The following is a 20,338-nucleotide window of genomic DNA, read 5'->3' on the forward strand; positions in this document are numbered from 1 at the left end:
TAAATCACTGAAGAAAAGGTTTAGGCGTGCAAACTATGAAAATTCTGCTCTCTGACTCTGTTCCAAGTCTGTCAGTGCACAGCCCCGGGCCGCGTGCCTACCGCTTCTTATGGCCAATCACCTCTGCACTCTGCTCACCCCCAGACCCCCACCCGCCCTCCTACCTGTTCAGTGTGCACTTAGTGTACCGTAACCGTAAAGGTCTGGTGGGCATTATACGTGGCTCCTTCACTTTAGAGACAGTGTCAAACAGTCATGCGGTCAGGTGCCAGGCATCCTCTCACGATTTCTCAGTTCCCGTTTAGAGAGACAGCACAGCAGTGAGTGACTCCACTGCTCCACATGTCACTGAGCAGTGAGCACAGATAGGCAGGCAGGTTTAGGCTAGCAGCGTAACTTTGCAAGCCCCACGGCATGCCCACAACATTCATAGAGAAATTGGGCAGGGGAGAAGCAAAGTACAAACAAGCAAAAGCAGCTGGGAAAACTATTTGTTGAAATTGCAGCACTGGCTCAAGGGGCAAATAAATTGTGTGTCTACAACTTCCCCAGTCCCACTAATGTTCACAAATACCAGCCCCTCTAATAAAAAAAATCTATGCATCTCAACTTTGTATTTCTTTGAATTTCAATAAAATTAAAAAAAAAATATTTTTTTTTGGTGTCACCCCCTGGAGGGTGTCACCCAGGTGCGGCCCGCACCCCCCTAGTGACGCCACTGGTGAGATGACATAAGGGTATCTGATCAGTCCTATTACAAATACTGTGACTCCAAATATAGATAGTGCAAATGTACATATAAACAGCTAGATGCATATGTCCATAACATAGATCACAACTTTGTAGGAGTAAGTCCAGAAATAGAAATAGGTGTAGAAAGAGAACTACTTAGTGTGTCAAAAACAGTCACTCAGATACTGAGGCAGGTGAGGAAAGTATGCCCTCAGGAGATAATAGGGTAACCACGAGCAGGCAAGGCATACTAAGAAAAAGGGGGGAGAGCCCAACCCCAGAAATAGCTTAAATCTCTAATAGTATTGTACAAGGTCCTGTTGTAAGACCTAAAGAAAAACAAACACCAAGTGGGGTTAATATTGAAAGATCAAGATATATTAAATCACACAATTTGCAATCCCAGAATATTAGGGAAAAACAACAGTTAATTGAAGAGGTTTTTTTTCAATGCCCCAAGAATGTATAGGAGTGGGAGGTATAAACCCCAACAATCAAGACAGATATCATCTAAGAGGGAACAGACCTCAGTCAAAATACAAAGTCACAATGTAATCAATTTATCAGATTATGCACTAACTGATGCTCAAATAAGTGTTCTGGGTATGGGATTGGGGTTTGCCCCACTTCCAAATTTAACTTATTTTTAACAATACTTAATGTTAATAAACTAATATATCACATTACAAAAACACTTTTCTTCAGAGGTTAGAGCGCAAGATTCTACTACTAATTGAACTGATTTTGCACTAGCTATTGCTCCTTGTGATCATAAGCAGATAGATACAGCGCTCTCCTTTGGAGAAACACGTGATGTAATCACTCTGAAAGGTTTGCTATGGGAAAACATTGAACCATCTTTTAACAAAAAAGAGATTGCTTGTGTTAGGGGTTTTAAGAATCCCTCAAAATTATATCCAATGCAGAGTAGAGGAACCCCCTTCCAAGAATTTTTTCAAAAGAGAAGAGCGTAATTTGTGCCAACTACATAGTAACATTGATCATACACCTATGAATCTCACTAGAAAACAATGACAGGCAGTAAAAGAATTGCAATAGCATATGGTTATAGTGATAAGAGCTGCTGATAAGGGAGGTTCAGTGGTAATTTTAAATAAATGCAAAATATGTGGAGGAGGTGCTACGTCAACTTACTGTTAATACTAATTATGAGGTTCTTTGATAAATCCTACCCACAAATATAAAAGGGAACTTACCCATTTATTAGATATGGGGTTGGAAAAGGGTTTTATAGATAAAGATACCTTTGACTATCTATTGGTTTCAAATCCAGTAGTTACAATCTTTCACCATTTACCTAAGGTGCAGAAAACAATAATTGATGTGAAGGGACGGCAAATAGTGAGCGGAATTGAGTATCTTTTTGAGCACCTTTCTGAATGGTTAGATGGAATTTTAAATCCATTTGTACGGAACTTACCCAGTTATTTGAAGGACACCAAACATGTATTGAATCTGAACTGTGATGATTGTATCAATGCTTGGTTAACAATTGATGTCACCTCTTTCTATACCACATGGTAGAGGACTGGAAGCAATTAAGTTCACCTTGGAAAGATAAAATATAACACACTTAAGTGTTGATAGGAGCGTTCACCACAAACAGATTAGACATGTATCAAAAGATAATATCAAAGTGTATATAAATATACACTATAAAAGCAATGAGTCTATTAAGTCTAATATAGACTAATGATCTCAGAATCTAATCAATCAGGCAGGTCTCCTCGAGTGTAAGGCCATCCACATTAGGGTAATCCTATAGAGAAGGCTCCACATAACATAACACTCTGAGGGTATATGTAATGATGTACAAGGGTAAATACACTCACATGTGGTAGAGCACTCAAAGTGCAAATAAAGCAGGCCGGATCCTCAGAGTTGCCCAGCTAACTTGCCTCCCGTCACAGTACAGGGGATCTTGTCTGTCCGCTCATCCACCACTGCTAACAAATCAGCATACCATTAGCCAGAGTGATGATACGGTGCTGCAAACTGCTCAGAAGAAGCTTCACAAACGATGTGCAAGTAGCAAAAAAACAAGTGTTTATTGAAACAAAAAGTATCCAGCAACGTGTTTCTCAGTAACAAACTGTTTCATCAGGCTGATACTGTCAATACAAACTTGCTACTTTATATACCTGCTTACAACCAATCAAAAGGCTGTTAAAATCACACTCCCATTGTGTGATTAAAAACATGTTCATCATAATGCAACATAATTAAAACTTTACAATCCATTGAAAATTTTAACTACACTTCCGAACTCCAAGAGTATATCATCTTGGTTGCTTCCTTTTTGCTAACACACAACGACTTCTCTTTTGAGTTTTGTTTTTTTATCGTGAGACCACGATGGGAGCAAAGTTTGCTCCTTCTACGTCTGATGAGGGAGCCTCACTGTTAGAGGAATCCTCATCATTCGAAGATACTTCAGTATTTTGTAGGTCAGTACTAGTAGAAGATAAAATCTGAACTGACCTTTTTTGTTTATTTGACGGCTGTAATGCAGCCAGGGCCTTCATAATGGCAGTAGAAAAGAACTTTATAATTGCTGGAGTTACGCCATGTGCATCTATCAGCAAGGATGAGACAGTAGGTGCATTAGTACACATAGAAAACAGAATTTATGCTTACCTGATAAATTTCTTTCTTTTGCGATGTACCGAGTCCACGGAGTCATCCTAACTTGTGGGATATTGTCCTTCCTGACAAGAAGTAGCAAAGAGAGCACCACAGCAGAGCTGTCTATATAGATCCCCCTTAACTCCACCCCCCAGTCATTCGACCGAAGGCCAGAAAGGAGAAACTTTCCCGAAGGGAGAAACTTGTCAGAGTATTTCAGTTATGCTGCTTTTCCTTTAAGGTGTACTAACCAATCACAGGTACACACTCCCTTTATCACACCTGCTCACACCCCCAAGCTTTGCTTAGTAATTTGTAAAACTCCCTGAGAGACATACTTGTTCCTGAGCTATCTACCAATTTAACTATACTTTAAACAACCTAAGGATTTCAAAGTACTATTCAACTATTTCTATCTGTGTGAGCAAACCTAATCTAATCCTTTCAGAGTGTTTATTTATATTTCAGACTGATTCAGCCTTTCTGTTTCATCTCTCCCTGAACCGGATGCCTGCAGTTTTCACAGACTTCCAGCTGCACTCAGCTAATCAGACTGCAGCCTGTTCCACATTTTCACAGACTGATTTACCTAACTAAGGAGTGTAATATCCAATCTCATCAAAGGTAACTCTCAAACCTTGTTCCATAATTGTTTCAGCTTTAATATTGTCAGAAATCCTTCTGAGCTCTGGATAAGTGATTGTGGTGACATCACACTCCAAACACCGCGCCTCTCTCCCTCAACACAGGATCTCATCTCTGCATGTCAGCTGCAGCTTCAACTGAAGGGAGACAAGCATATCTGATCTGGTTAGTTAACTAAAGTATAAGATTTCTATGTCTAATGACTGTATGACTACTACTTGCATTTATTCCTGAACTACAAAGTACCTTGCTAACTTACTAATTTCCTGTGCTGTTTGTATCTGACTGTTAGCTAAACAGTTCAGAATCCTACCAATATTAAAAGGCTTAATTTACACCAAATCAACCTGGTGTCACTTCACATAGTGTTCACTTTCTGATTTGGTGTTACAAAACACAATTTTATTGTCTTTAAATTTAACAGTTACTCAAGTTAATACTGTTAATGTTACATAACTACTAGCTATTAGGAGGGCACTAGAATTTTGGAGACATCTCTTGGAAGGAGCCCAGCATCCCATATTAATTTATACGGATCACAAGAACTTACAATACCTCCAAAATAACAAAACACTGTCCTCACGTCAGGTGCGATGGAGTTTATACTTTTCTAGATTTGACTTTCACATCATTTACAGACCTGCTAACAAAAATGGAAAGGCTGATGCCCTCTCAAGACAACTTCTAAAGATCGATGACTCTCCAACTCCAACTGCTATTATACCAGCAGAAAAATTCATTGGTTTCACTTCAGATCTCTTAACAGAAATAAGAAATTCCTCAGCTCCTGTTGAACAAGTTCATAACAAAAACATCAAGCAAAAAGATGGTGTTTACTACTATAATGATCGAATATTCTTACCAACTGACTTACGTTTAAAGATTCTAAACGAACATCATGACACTCCTTTAGCAGGACATCCAGGGGTAAATAGGACTCTGGAACTAATTTCCAGGAATTACTGGTGGCCTCACATGAAGGATACAATCAAGGAATACATTAAAAGTTGTGTAATATGTCAGATCTCAAAAAATGACCGGTCAACACCTTATGGACTGCTTATGTCCCTCCCAGTTTCGAATTCTCCATGGCAGCAGATTGGTATAGATTTTATTGTAGAGTTACCACCTTCCAATAACCAGAATACCATCATGGTTGTTATTGATACATTCACCAAAATGGCACATTTTTTACCATATCACAAAATTCCATCATCATCTGAAACTGCTACTCTCTTCTTGAATCATATCCTAAAATTACATGGGGTACCTTCCGTAATTATTTCTGATAGAGGGTCTCAGTTTACGTCCCGTTTCTGGAAAGACCTATGCAAAGCCTTAAATATTCAACACCATTATACAACATCATATCACCCTCAAGCGAATGGACAGACTGAGAGAGTGAATCAGTGGCTCGATGAATACCTCCGCTGTTTCTGTTCATGTCAACAACAAGATTGGACGAAATACTTACCTTATGCAGAATTTGCATATAACAACTTAACAAGCACCTCTACAAAGATGACCCCGTTCTATGCAAATTATGGGTACCATCCCAGCTTCACTTCTTTATCTTCAACACCAGCAGACTCACCTATGGTGGATGAACTAAAGAACACCCTATTAGAAAACTTCAGTATCATCAAAGAAAATATTGGAAAGGCGCAAAATTCCCAGAAATTTTACTATGACTTGAGACATAGGAAACCACCAGAATATAAAATAGGTGATCAAGTATGGTTGTCGACGAAGAATCTGAAGTTTCATCTGCCAAGTAAAAAGTTCACTCAGAAATATTGTGGTCCTTTCCTTATCACTAAAGTGGTAAATGTCAATGCTGTCACGTTACAGCTTCCGACAACCATGAAGATCCACCCCACTTTCCATGTTTCTCTGTTGAAACCCTACCATCCCACTAGGTCTTCTGTTCCCCCATTGCCCACAACGTTGGTACCATCTGAAAATGATGTCTTTGAAGTTGAAAGGATCTTGGATTCCCGAATGTCCGGTGGGGTTCTCCAATATCTAATTAGATGGAAAAACTTCACAGAGGAGGAGGATAGTTGGGAACCATCTAGCAATCTTTCTGCACCTAGATTGGTATCCCTTTTCCATCGTCGCAACCCAGACCGTCCTCGACCTCAAGCTGAGGATCAGCTTGCTTGAGGAGGGGGTCCTGTCAGAGTATTTCAGTTATGCTGCTTTTCCTTTAAGGTGTACTAACCAATCACAGGTACACACTCCCTTTATCACACCTGCTCACACCCCCAAGCTTTGCTTAGTAATTTGTAAAACTCCCTGAGAGACATACTTGTTCCTGAGCTAACTACCAATTTAACTATACTTTAAACAACCTAAGGATTTCAAAGTACTATTCAACTATTTCTATCTGTGTGAGCAAACCTAATCTAATCCTTTCAGAGTGTTTATTTATATTTCAGACTGATTCAGCCTTTCTGTTTCATCTCTCCCTGAACCGGATGCCTGCAGTTTTCACAGACTTCCAGCTGCACTCAGCTAATCAGACTGCAGCCTGTTCCACATTTTCACAGACTGATTTACCTAACTAAGGAGTGTAATATCCAATCTCATCAAAGGTAACTCTCAAACCTTGTTCCATAATTGTTTCAGCTTTAATATTGTCAGAAATCCTTCTGAGCTCTGGATAAGTGATTGTGGTGACATCACACTCCAAACACCGCGCCTCTCTCCCTCAACACAGGATCTCATCTCTGCATGTCAGCTGCAGCTTCAACTGAAGGGAGACAAGCATATCTGATCTGGTTAGTTAACTAAAGTATAAGATTTCTATGTCTAATGACTGTATGACTACTACTTGCATTTATTCCTGAACTACAAAGTACCTTGCTAACTTACTAATTTCCTGTGCTGTTTGTATCTGACTGTTAGCTAAACAGTTCAGAATCCTACCAATATTAAAAGGCTTAATTTACACCAAATCAACCTGGTGTCACTTCACATAGTGTTCACTTTCTGATTTGGTGTTACAAAACACAATTTTATTGTCTTTAAATTTAACAGTTACTCAAGTTAATACTGTTAATGTTACAAAACTATAAGGTGCAGAGGTGACTGAAGTTTACATAAAAAAATACTATCTGTCTTGAATAGACAGGGCGGGCCGTGGACTCGGTACATCGCAAAAGAAAGAAATTTATCAGGTAAGCATAAATTCTGTTTTCTTTTGCAAGATGTACCGAGTCCACGGATTCATCTTAACTTGTGGGATACCAATACCAAAGCTTTAGGACACGGATGAAGGGAGGGACAAGACAGGAACCTAAACGGAAGGCACCACTGCTTGCAAAACCTTTCTCCCAAAAATAGCCTCCAAAAGTATAAAATTTGGAAAATTTGGAAAAGGTATGAAGCGAAGACCAAGTCGCAGCCTTACAAATCTGTTTAACAGAAGCATCATTTTTAAAAGCCCATGTGGAAGCCACCGCTCTAGTGGAGTGAGCTGTAATTATTTCAGGAGGCTGCTGTCCAGCAGTCTCATAAGCCAAACGGATGATGCTTTTCAGCCAAAAGGAAAGAGAGGTAGCCGTAGCCTTTTGACCTCTACGCTTTCCAGCATAGACAACAAACAAAGAAGAGGATTGGCGAAAATCTTTGGTTGTCTGCAAATAAAACTTCAAGGCACGAACCACGTCCAAGTTGTGCAACAGACGGTCCTTCTTAGAAGAAGGATTAGGACACAGAGAAGGAATAACAGTTTCCTGATTGATATTCCTGTTAGAAACAACCTTAGGGAGGAACCCAGGTTTGGTACGCAAAACCACCTTATCAGCATGGAAAACAAGATAAGGCGAGTCACATTGTAATGCAGATAGTTCAGAAACTCTTCGAGCTGAAGAAATAGCAACTAAAAATAGAACTTTCCAAGATAGAAGCTTAATATCTATGGAATGCATGGGTTCAAACGGAACCCCCTGAAGAACTTTAAGAACTAAATTAAGACTCCATGGCGGAGCAACAGGTTTAAACACAGGCTTAATTCTAACTAAAGCCTGACAAAAAGCCTGAACGTCTGGGACATCTGCCAGATGCTTGTGCAACAGAATAGACAAAGCAGATATCTGTCCCTTTAAGGAACTAGCGGACAATCCTTTCTCCAATCCTTCTTGGGGAAAAGACAAAATCCTAGGAATCCTGATCTTACTCCATGAGTAGCCTTTGGATTCACACCAAAAAAGATATTTACGCCATATCTTATGATAGATCTTCCTGGTGACAGGCTTTCGAGCCTGAATCAAGGTATCTATGACCGACTCAGAGAAACCCCGCTTTGATAAAATCAAGCGTTCAATCTCCAAGCAGTCAGTTGCAGAGAAATTAGATTTGGATGCTTGAACGGACCTTGAATCAGAAGCTCCTGTCGCAGTGGCAGAGTCCATGGTAGCAGAGATGACATGTCCACCAGGTCTGCATACCAAGTCCTGCATGGCCACGCAGGCGCTATCAAAATCACAGAAACTCTCTCCTATTTGATTCTGGCAATCAGACGCGGAAGGAAAGGGAATGGTGGAAACACATAAGCCAGGTTGAACGACCAGGGTACTGCTAGAGCATCTATCAGTACTGCCTGAGGATCCCTTGACCTGAATCCGTAACAAGGAAGTTTGGCGTTCTGACGAGACGCCATCAGATCCAATTCTGGTGTGCCCCATAGCTGAACCAGTTGAGCAAACACCTCCGGATGGCGCTCCCACTCCCCCGGATGAAAAGTCTGACGACTTAGAAAATCTGCCTCCCAGTTCTCCACCCCTGGGATATAGATCGCTGATAGATGGCAAGAGTGACTGCCCATCGGATTATCCTGGAAACTTCTATCGTCGCCAAGGAACTCCTTGTTCCCCCCTGATGATTGATATAAGCTACAGTCGTGATGTGGTCCGACTGAAACCTGATGAATCCTGCCGAAGTCAGCTGAGGCCACGCCTGAAGAGCATTGAATATTGCTCTTAATTCCAGAATATTTATCGGTAGGAGGGCCTCCTCCTGAGTCCACAAACCCTGTGCTTTCAGGGAATTCCAGACTGCACCCCAGCCCAGTAGGCTGGCGTCCGTCGTCACAATAACCCACGCTGGCCTGCGGAAACACATTCCCCTGGACAGGTGATCCTGTGACAACCACCAAAGAAGAGAGTCTCTGGTCTCTTGATCCAGATTTATCTGAGGAGATAAATCTGCATAATCCCCATTCCACTGTTTGAGCATGAATAGTTGCAGTGGTCTGAGATGCAAGCAAGCAAATGGAACTATGTCCATTGCCGCTACCATAAGTCCGATTACCTCTATACACTGAGCCACTGACAGCCGAGGAATGGAATGAAGAGCTCGGCAGGTGGTTAAAATCTTTGATTTCCTGACCTCCGTCAGAAATATTTTCATGTTCACCGAATCTATCAGAGTTCCCAGGAATGGACCTCTTGTGAGAGGAATAAGAGAGCTCTTTATCACATTCACCTTCCACCCATGAGATCTTAGAAAGGCCAACACTAAGTCCGTGTGAGACTTGGCAAGTTGGAAAGTCGACGCTTGAATTAAGATGTCGTCTAGATAAGGCGCCACTGCTATGCCCCTCGGCCTTAGGACCGCCAGAAGGGACCCTAGCACCTTTGTGAAGATTCTTGGCACTGTGTCCAACCCGAAGGGAAGAGCCACAAACTGGTAATGCCTGTCCAGAAAGGCAAACCTGAGGAACTGGTGATGATCTTTGTGGAATGTGTAGATACGCATCCTTTAGATCCACGGTAGTCATATATTGACCCTCCTGGATCATTGGTAAAATAGTCCGAATGGTCTCCAGCTTGAAGGATGGAACTCTTAGGAATTGGTTTAGGATCTTGAGATCTAGAATTGGTCTGAAGGTTCCATCTTTTTTGGGAACCACAAACATATTGGAGTAGAAACCTTGCCCCTGTCCTGTTTTCGGAACTGGGCAGATCACTCCCATGGTAAAAAGGTCTTCTACACAGCGTAAGAACGCCTCTCTTTTTGTCTGGTTTACAGACAATTGAGAAAGATGGAACCTCCCCCTTGGAGGAGAATCTTTGAAATCTAGGAGATACCCCTGGGTTACAATTTCTACGGCCCAGGAGTCCTGAACGTCTCTTGCCCAGGCCTGAGCAAAGAGAGAAAGTCTGCCCCTAGTTGATCCGGTCCCGGATCAGGGGCTACCCCTTCATGCTGTTTAAAGTGGCAGCAGCAGGCTTTTTGGCCTGTTTACCCTTGTTCCAAGCCTGGTTAGGTCTCCAGGTTGGCTTGGATTGAGCAAAGTTCACCTCTTGCTTTGCAGCAGGGGAAGAGGAAGCGGGACAACCCTTGAAGTTTCGAAAGGAACGAAAATTATTTTGTTTGGTCCTTGTCTTATTTGACTTATCTTGAGAGAGGGCATGACCCTTCCCTCCAGTGATGTCTGAAATGATCTCTTTCAGTGCAGGCCCGAATAGGGTCTTACCTTTGAAAGGGATGGTCAAAAGCTTAGATTTAGATGACACATCAGCTGACCAGGACTTAAGCCATAACGCTCTTCACGCTAAAATGGCAAAACCTGAATTCTTTGCCGCTAACTTAGCAAGATGAAAAGCGGCGTCTGTAATAAAAGAATTAGCCAACTTAAGGGCCTTAATTCTGTCCAAAATATCATCTAGTGGGGTCTCCATCTGAAGAGCCTCTTCTAGAGCCTCAAACCAAAAAGCAGCTGCAGTGGTTACCGGAACAATGCACGCTATAGGTTGAAGAAGAAAACCCTGATGAACAAAAATTTTCTTTAGGAAACCCTCTAACTTTTTATCCATAGGATCAATGAAAGCACAACTGTCTTCAATAGGTATAGTTGTACGCTTAGCCAGAGTAGAAATAGCTCCCTCCACCTTAGGGACCGTCTGCCATGAGTCCTTTATGGTGTCAGAAATGGGGAACATTTTCTTAAAAACAGGAGGGGGAGCGAACAGAATACCTGGTCTATCCCACTCCTTAGTAACAATGTCCGAAATCCTCTTAGGGACCGGAAAACATCAGTGTAAACAGGAACCTCTAAATATTTGTCCATTTTACACAATTTCTCTGGAACGACAATAGGGTCACAATCATCCAGAGTAGCTAAAACCTCCCTGAGCAATAAACGGAGGTGCTCTAGCTAAAATTTAAATGCCGTCATATCTGAATCTGTCTGAGGGAACATCTTTCCTGAATCATAAATCTCTCCCTCAGACAGCAAATCCCTCATCCCTACCTCAGAACATTGTGAGGGAATATCGGATACGGCTACTAAAGCGTCATAAGGCTCAGCATTTGTTCTTAAACCAGAGCTACTGCACTTCCCTTGCAACCCTGGCAGTTTAGATAAAACCTCTGTGAGGGTAGCATTCATAACTGAAGCCATATCTTGCAAGGTGAAAGAATTAAACGCACTAGAAGTACTTGGCGTCGCTTGTGCGGGCGTAACTGGTTGTGACACTTGGGGAGAACTAGATGGCGAAACCTGATTTACTTCTGTCTGAGAATCATTTAATGCCAAATTCTTATAAGTCAAAATATGCTGTTTGCAATTTATAGACATATCAGTACAATTGGGACACATTCTTAGAGGGGGTTCCACAATGGCTTCTAAACAAATTGAACAATGAGTTTCCTCAGTGTTAGACATGTTTAACAGGCTAGTAATGAAGCAAGCAAGCTTGGAAAACACTTTATTTAATGAAAAAAAAAACACAATTTGCAAAAACGGTACTGTACCTTTAAGAGAAAAAAAGGCATACACAAACTGCAAAACAGGTTAACAGTACACCCGCTAAGCTTTAGAAAAATTGCACCACAAGTAACAAAGCAATAGACCCCCAAATGAAAAAAAACGGATTGATAAGTGTCTAAAACCGGTTAAAAACCCCTAAAGCACCTTGCCACAGCTCTGCTGTGGCCCTACCTGCCCTTAGGAAGCGATAATATGGGATTTAAAGCTTCAATTAGTCCCTCAGAAGACTCTCAGGACCTCAGGAGAAGTTGCTTGCTGCTTGTAAATGTAGGCCCCGCCCATCTCACTCGATGTTGCTGGGGCCTACACAAAACTAACAAACCCTGCCTGAAAGCCATGTGGGTTATAAACAACCCCAAAGAACCCTTAAGCAAATGTCCCATAAAACAGAAAACGTTACTCCCAGACACAAAAACGTTTGTCCCAAATTCACATAACAAACTGAGTGCCCACAAAAAATTAACCCTTTATGCAAGCTAGTAAAAACCTCTGATAACACTAGGATTACTGCTTACCCTTCCCCTAATGGGGACACTGTCTGAGTTAACACAGTCTCTGCAGAAAATATGACTGAACATACCTCATTGCTGTATAGCAAGAAACCGTTCCTCACACTGAAGTTTTCCTGTACTCCTCAGCTTCTGTGGGAAAAGCAGTGGACCTTAGTTACAAATGCTAAGATCATCATCCTCCAGGCAGAAATCTTCATCTATGTCCTGCCTGAGAGTAAATAGTACAACACCGGTACCATTTAAAAATAACAAACATTTGATTGAAGATAAAATAAAACTAACAGTTTAACACCTCTTCTCTTTACCCTTCCTGCTTAGAGCCAGCAAAGAGAATGACTGGGGGGTGGAGTTAAGAGGGGAGCTATATAGACAGCTCTGCTGTGGTGCTCTCTTTGCTACTTCCTGTCAGGAAGGACAATATCCCACAAGTTAGGATGAATCCGTGGACTCTGTACATCTTGCAAAAGAAATATCATTAGATTGAACGGTATGCAATAGAAAATCGAGTCACATAAATGAGCTACTTGAGTTGATTTACAATAAGCAAACTTAGCTTTGGTAGGAAGGTGTTCAGGAGACTCAGTTCCTACCGTAAGTGTAGGTACAGATTGGTGTTGCTCCATTATGGCAATAAAAAAAATAAGTTAAAAATAATGCAATAAATACTATTGTTACCCCCTTAAGGCAAACTTTATGAGGAAAAGGAAAAAATATGCCCCCTTTATATAGCTTTGCATGGGCATTAAAGTTCTAAGCAAAAGCAGCCTAGTTAAGCAGTAACTGTCAAAGTACGCAATTTCCAATACTAATTTAAAGACAAAAAGGCACACTAGTGTGCATATCCATTGATGTGCCGTTCCTTGCGATTAGTATGACGCTCTGTTGCGCCAACTGAGGTGTATGTTTAAAAATTCTAAGAGCATGACTTTTGGAGAGAAAACCTGTTTCTGTTAGATGCGCACTGCCTGTGTGAAGAAAATCTTTCTGACATTCATGGTTTTGTTCAATCTTTGGCTAGAATCAAGCCTGTTATTAAAACAATGTCTCCTGCTTCGAATCTCCATTTGAGCCTATGGGGCCGATTTATTATGCTGCGAATGCAGAAACAGGAGTTAAGAAGCAGCGGTCTTAAGACCGCTGCTCCTTAACTCGTCCACTACCTCAGAGGCGGCGGACAGCAATCAGCCCGATCGGATACGATCGGGTTGATTGACACCCCGTGCAACTGGCTAATTGGCCGCAAATCTGCAGAGGGTGGCATTGCACAAGCATTTCACAAGAAATGCTTGTGCGATGATAAATGCTGACAGCATATGCTGTCAGCATTTATCAATGTGCGGCAGACATGATCCGCTACAGTGGATCATGTCCGCCCGCACAATGATAATTCAGCCCCTATGCATAAGTCGGATATTGAACCCAAATTTTTTTTGTCATGATTCAGATAGAGCGTACCATTTTAAACAACTTTCTAATTTACTCCTATTACCAATTTTTCTTCATTCTCTTGTTATCTTTATTTGAAGCCCTACCCAAGTGCTGAGCCAAAGATGGAACGGTTCAAACGAAGGAAAATTGATAATAGGAGTAAATTTGAAAGTTGCTTAAAATTTCATGCTCTATCTAAATCATGAAAGAAAATGTGGGTTCAGTATCCCTTTAAGCTTTCTTTTTTGAAGGTTTCATTTCTTTTGGCTATCTCTTTTGCTAGTAGAGTCTCTGAGTTAACTTCTCTTTCATGTGATCGTTCTAATCTTATTTTTCATCAATATAAGGCTTCTGCCATTTCTTTGGCTTCTTTTTTGAAACTTTTGATCCACAAGGCTTACTTGAAGGCAAGTCAGCCTCGGCCTGAACAGATTACTGCTCATTCTACCAGATCAGGTGCCACTTCTTGGGCTTTTAAGAATGATGCTTCAGTTGACCAAATTTGCAAGGCAGCTACTTGGTTTTCTTTGTATAAATTCTACCATTTTGATGTTTTTACTTCTTCTGAGGCAGCCTTTGGTAGGAAAGTCATTCAGGAAGTTGTCTCAGGTTAATTTGTTTTTGTCTGTCAGTTCATTTTAATTGCAAATAAAAAAAGAGAGAGTGGTATGCCCTGTTTTTTTCTTTTGGGGTTGTGAATTTAGTTTTTCTGTGAAAAAAACAGAATTTATGTTTACCTGATAAATTACTTTCTCCAACGGTGTGTCCGGTCCACGGCGTCATCCTTACTTGTGGGATATTCTCTTCCCCAACAGGAAATGGCAAAGAGCCCAGCAAAGCTGGTCACATGATCCCTCCTAGGCTCCGCCTACCCCAGTCATTCGACCGACGTTAAGGAGGAATATTTGCATAGGAGAAACCATATGGTACCGTGGTGACTGTAGTTAAAGAAAATAAATCATCAGACCTGATTAAAAAAACCAGGGCGGGCCGTGGACCCGACACACCCTTGGAGAAAGTAATTTATCAGGTAAACATAAATTCTGTTTTCTCCAACATAGGTGTGTCCGGTCCACGGCGTCATCCTTACTTGTGGGAACCAATACCAAAGCTTTAGGACACGGATGAAGGGAGGGAGCAAATCAGGTCACCTAAATGGAAGGCACCACGGCTTGCAAAACCTTTCTCCCAAAAATAGCCTCAGAAGAAGCAAAAGTATCAAACTTGTAAAATTTGGTAAAAGTGTGAAGTGAAGACCAAGTTGCTGCCCTACATATCTGATCAACAGAAGCCTCGTTCTTGAAGGCCCATGTGGAAGCCACAGCCCTAGTGGAATGAGCTGTGATTCTTTCGGGAGGCTGCCGTCCGGCAGTCTCGTAAGCCAATCTGATGATGCTTTTAATCCAAAAAGAGAGAGAGGTAGAAGTTGCTTTTTGACCTCTCCTTTTACCGGAATAAACAACAAACAAGGAAGATGTTTGTCTAAAATCCTTTGTAGCATCTAAATAGAATTTTAGAGCGCGAACAACATCCAAATTGTGCAACAAACGTTCCTTCTTTGAAACTGGTTTCGGACACAGAGAAGGTACGATAATCTCCTGGTTAATGTTTTTGTTAGAAACAACTTTTGGAAGAAAACCAGGTTTAGTACGTAAAACCACCTTATCTGCATGGAACACCAGATAAGGAGGAGAACACTGCAGAGCAGATAATTCTGAAACTCTTCTAGCAGAAGAAATTGCAACTAAAAACAAAACTTTCCAAGATAATAACTTAATATCAACGGAATGCAAGGGTTCAAACGGAACCCCCTGAAGAACTGAAAGAACTAAATTGAGACTCCAAGGAGGAGTCAAAGGTTTGTAAACAGGCTTAATTCTAACCAGAGCCTGAACAAAGGCTTGAACATCTGGCACAGCGGCCAGCTTTTTGTGAAGTAACACAGACAAGGCAGAAATCTGTCCCTTCAGGGAACTTGCAGATAATCCTTTTTCCAATCCTTCTTGAAGGAAGGATAGAATCCTAGGAATCTTAACCTTGTCCCAAGGGAATCCTTTAGATTCACACCAACAGATATATTTTTTCCAAATTTTGTGGTAAATCTTTCTAGTTACAGGCTTTCTGGCCTGAACAAGAGTATCGATAACAGAATCTGAGAACCCTCGCTTCGATAAGATCAAGCGTTCAATCTCCAAGCAGTCAGCTGGAGTGAAACCAGATTCGGATGTTCGAACGGACCCTGAACAAGAAGGTCTCGTCTCAAAGGTAGCTTCCAAGGTGGAGCCGATGACATATTCACCAGATCTGCATACCAAGTCCTGCGTGGCCACGCAGGAGCTATCAAGATCACCGACGCCCTCTCCTGATTGATCCTGGCTACCAGCCTGGGGATGAGAGGAAACGGCGGGAACACATAAGCTAGTTTGAAGGTCCAAGGTGCTACTAGTGCATCCACTAGAGCCGCCTTGGGATCCCTGGATCTGGACCCGTAGCAAGGAACTTTGAAGTTCTGACGAGAGGCCATCAGATCCATGTCTGGAATGCCCCACAGCTGAGTGACTTGGGCAAAGATTTCCGGATGGAGTTCCCACTCCCCCGGATGCAATGTCTGACGACTCAGAAAATCCGCTTCCCAATTTTCCACTCCTGGAATGTGGATAGCAGACAGGTGGCAGGAGTGAGACTCCGCCCATAGAATGATTTTGGTCACTTCTTCCATCGCCAGGGAACTCCTTGTTCCCCCCTGATGGTTGATGTACGCAACAGTTGTCATGTTGTCTGATTGAAACCGTATGAACTTGGCCCTCGCTAGCTGAGGCCAAGCCTTGAGAGCATTGAATATCGCTCTCAGTTCCAGAATATTTATCGGTAGAAGAGATTCTTCCCGAGACCAAAGACCCTGAGCTTTCAGGGATCCCCAGACCGCGCCCCAGCCCATCAGACTGGCGTCGGTCGTGACAATGACCCACTCTGGTCTGCGGAATGTCATCCCTCGTGACAGGTTGTCCAGGGACAGCCACCAACGGAGTGAGTCTCTGGTCCTCTGATTTACTTGTATCTTCGGAGACAAGTCTGTATAGTCCCCATTCCACTGACTGAGCATGCACAGTTGTAATGGTCTTAGATGAATGCGTGCAAAAGGAACTATGTCCATTGCCGCTACCATCAACCCGATCACTTCCATGCACTGAGCTATGGAAGGAAGAGGAACGGAATGAAGTATCCGACAAGAGTCTAGAAGTTTTGTTTTTCTGGCCTCTGTCAGAAAAATCCTCATTTCTAAGGAGTCTATTATTGTTCCCAAGAAGGGAACCCTTGTTGACGGAGATAGAGAACTCTTTTCCACGTTCACTTTCCATCCGTGAGATCTGAGAAAGGCCAGGACAATGTCCGTGTGAGCCTTTGCATGAGGAAGGGACGACGCTTGAATCAGAATGTCGTCCAAGTAAGGTACTACAGCAATGCCCCTTGGTCTTAGCACAGCTAGAAGGGACCCTAGTACCTTTGTGAAAATCCTTGGAGCAGTGGCTAATCCGAAAGGAAGCGCCACGAACTGGTAATGTTTGTCCAGGAATGCGAACCTCAGGAACCGATGATGTTCCTTGTGGATAGGAATATGTAGATACGCATCCTTTAAATCCACCGTGGTCATGAATTGACCGTCCTGGATGGAAGGAAGAATAGTTCGAATGGTTTCCATCTTGAACGATGGAACCTTGAGAAACTTGTTTAAAATCTTGAGATCTAAGATTGGTCTGAACGTTCCCTCTTTTTTGGGAACTATAAACAGATTGGAGTAGAACCCCATCCCTTGTTCTCTTAATGGAACAGGATGAATCACTCCCATTTTTAACAGGTCTTCTACACAATGTAAGAATGCCTGTCTTTTTATGTGGTCTGAAGACAACTGAGACCTGTGGAACCTCCCCCTTGGGGGAAGTCCCTTGAATTCCAGAAGATAACCTTGGGAGACTATTTCTAGCGCCCAAGGATCCAGAACATCTCTTGCCCAAGCCTGAGCGAAGAGAGAGAGTCTGCCCCCCACCAGATCCGGTCCCGGATCGGGGGCCAACATTTCATGCTGTCTTGGTAGCAGTGGCAGGTTTCTTGGCCTGCTTTCCCTTGTTCCAGCCTTGCATTGGTCTCCAAGCTGGCTTGGCTTGAGAAGTATTACCCTCTTGCTTAGAGGACGTAGCACTTTGGGCTGGTCCGTTTCTACGAAAGGGACGAAAATTAGGTTTATTTTTTGCCTTGAAAGGCCGATCCTGAGGAAGGGCGTGGCCCTTACCCCCAGTGATATCAGAGATAATCTCTTTCAAGTCAGGGCCAAACAGCGTTTTCCCCTTGAAAGGAATGTTAAGTAGCTTGTTCTTGGAAGACGCATCAGCCGACCAAGATTTCAACCAAAGCGCTCTGCGCGCCACAATAGCAAACCCAGAATTCTTAGCCGCTAACCTAGCCAATTGCAAAGTGGCGTCTAGGGTGAAAGAATTAGCCTATTTGAGAGCATTGATTCTGTCCATAATCTCCTCATAAGGAGGAGAATCACTATCGACCGCCTTTATCAGCTCATCAAACCAGAAACATGCGGCTGTAGCGACAGGGACAATGCATGAAATTGGTTGTAGAAGGTAACCCTGCTGAACAAACATCTTTTTAAGCAAACCTTCTAATTTTTTATCCATAGGATCTTTGAAAGCACAACTATCCTCTATGGGTATAGTGGTGCGTTTGTTTAAAGTGGAAACCGCTCCCTCGACCTTGGGGACTGTCTGCCATAAGTCCTTTCTGGGGTCGACCATAGGAAACAATTTTTTAAATATGGGGGGAGGGACGAAAGGAATACCGGGCCTTTCCCATTCTTTATTAACAATGTCCGCCACCCGCTTGGGTATAGGAAAAGCTTCTGGGAGCCCCGGCACCTCTAGGAACTTGTCCATTTTACATAGTTTCTCTGGGATGACCAACTTGTCACAATCATCCAGAGTGGATAATACCTCCTTAAGCAGAATGCGGAGATGTACCAACTTAAATTTAAATGCAATCACATCAGGTTCAGCTTGTTGAGAAATGTTCCCTGAATCAGTAATTTCTCCCTCAGACAAAACCTCTCTGGCCCCATCAGACTGGGTTAGGGGCCCTTCAGAAATATTATTATCAGCGTCGTCATGCTCTTCAGTATCTAAAACAGAGCAGTCGCGCTTACGCTGATAAGTGTTCATTTTGGCTAAAATGTTTTTGACAGAATTATCCATTACAGCCGTTAATTGTTGCATAGTAAGGAGTATTGGCGCGCTAGATGTACTAGGGGCCTCCTGAGTGGGCAAGACTCGTGTAGACGAAGGAGGGAATGATGCAGTACCATGCTTACTCCCCTCACTTGAGGAATCATCTTGGGCATCATTGTCATTGTCACATAAATCACATTTATTTAAATGAATAGGAATTCTGGCTTCCCCACATTCAGAACACAGTCTATCTGGTAGTTCAGACATGTTAAACAGGCATAAACTTGATAACAAAGTACAAAAAACGTTTTAAAATAAAACCGTTACTGTCACTTTAAATTTTAAACTGAACACACTTTATTACTGCAATTGCGAAAAAACATGAAGGAATTGTTCAAAATTCACCAAATTTTCACCACAGTGTCTTAAAGCCTTAAAAGTATTGCACACCAAATTTGGAAGCTTTAACCCTTAAAATAACGGAACCGGAGCCGTTTTGAACTTTAACCCCTTTACAGTCCCTGGTATCTGCTTTGCTGAGACCCAACCAAGCCCCAAGGGGAATACGATACCAAATGACGCCTTCAGAAAGTCTTTTCTAAGTATCAGAGCTCCTCTCACATGCGACTGCATGCCATGCCTCTCAAAAACAAGTGCGCAACACCGGCGCGAAAATGAGGCTCTGCCTATGCTTTGGGAAAGCCCCTAAAGAATAAGGTGTCTAAAACAGTGCCTGCCGATATGATTATATCAAAATACCCAGATAAAATGATTCCTCAAGGCTAAATATGTGTTAATAATGAATCGATTTAGCCCAGAAAAAGTCTACAGTCTTAATAAGCCCTTTTTGAAGCCCTTATTTACGATCGTAATAAACATGGCTTACCGGATCCCATAGGGAAAATGACAGCTTCCAGCATTACATCGTCTTGTTAGAATGTGTCATACCTCAAGCAGCAAGAGACTGCTCACTGTTCCCCCAACTGAAGTTAATTGCTCTCAACAGTCCTGTGTGGAACAGCCATGGATTTTAGTGACGGTTGCTAAAATCATTTTCCTCATACAAACAGAAATCTTCATCTCTTTTCTGTTTCTGAGTAAATAGTACATACCAGCACTATTTCAAAATAACAAACTCTTGATTGAATAATAAAAACTACAGTTAAACACTAAAAAACTCTAAGCCATCTCCGTGGAGATGTTGCCTGTACAACGGCAAAGAGAATGACTGGGGTAGGCGGAGCCTAGGAGGGATCATGTGACCAGCTTTGCTGGGCTCTTTGCCATTTCCTGTTGGGGAAGAGAATATCCCACAAGTAAGGATGACGCCGTGGACCGGACACACCTATGTTGGAGAAAATATGTTC

At 42.3% G+C, this 20,338-nt stretch overlaps 1 protein-coding gene across 3 annotated transcripts in view; it reads right to left on the reverse strand.

Annotated features, from left to right (window-relative positions):
- The window catches only part of AP4M1 (adaptor related protein complex 4 subunit mu 1), a 217,014-nt gene that overhangs the window by 50,600 nt on the left and 146,076 nt on the right, over positions 1-20,338 (reverse strand). The gene's annotated exons all lie outside the window — the stretch shown is intronic.

This window comes from Bombina bombina, chromosome 6 (genome assembly GCF_027579735.1).
Source record: "Bombina bombina isolate aBomBom1 chromosome 6, aBomBom1.pri, whole genome shotgun sequence".
NCBI classification, from domain to species: domain Eukaryota; kingdom Metazoa; phylum Chordata; class Amphibia; order Anura; family Bombinatoridae; genus Bombina; species Bombina bombina.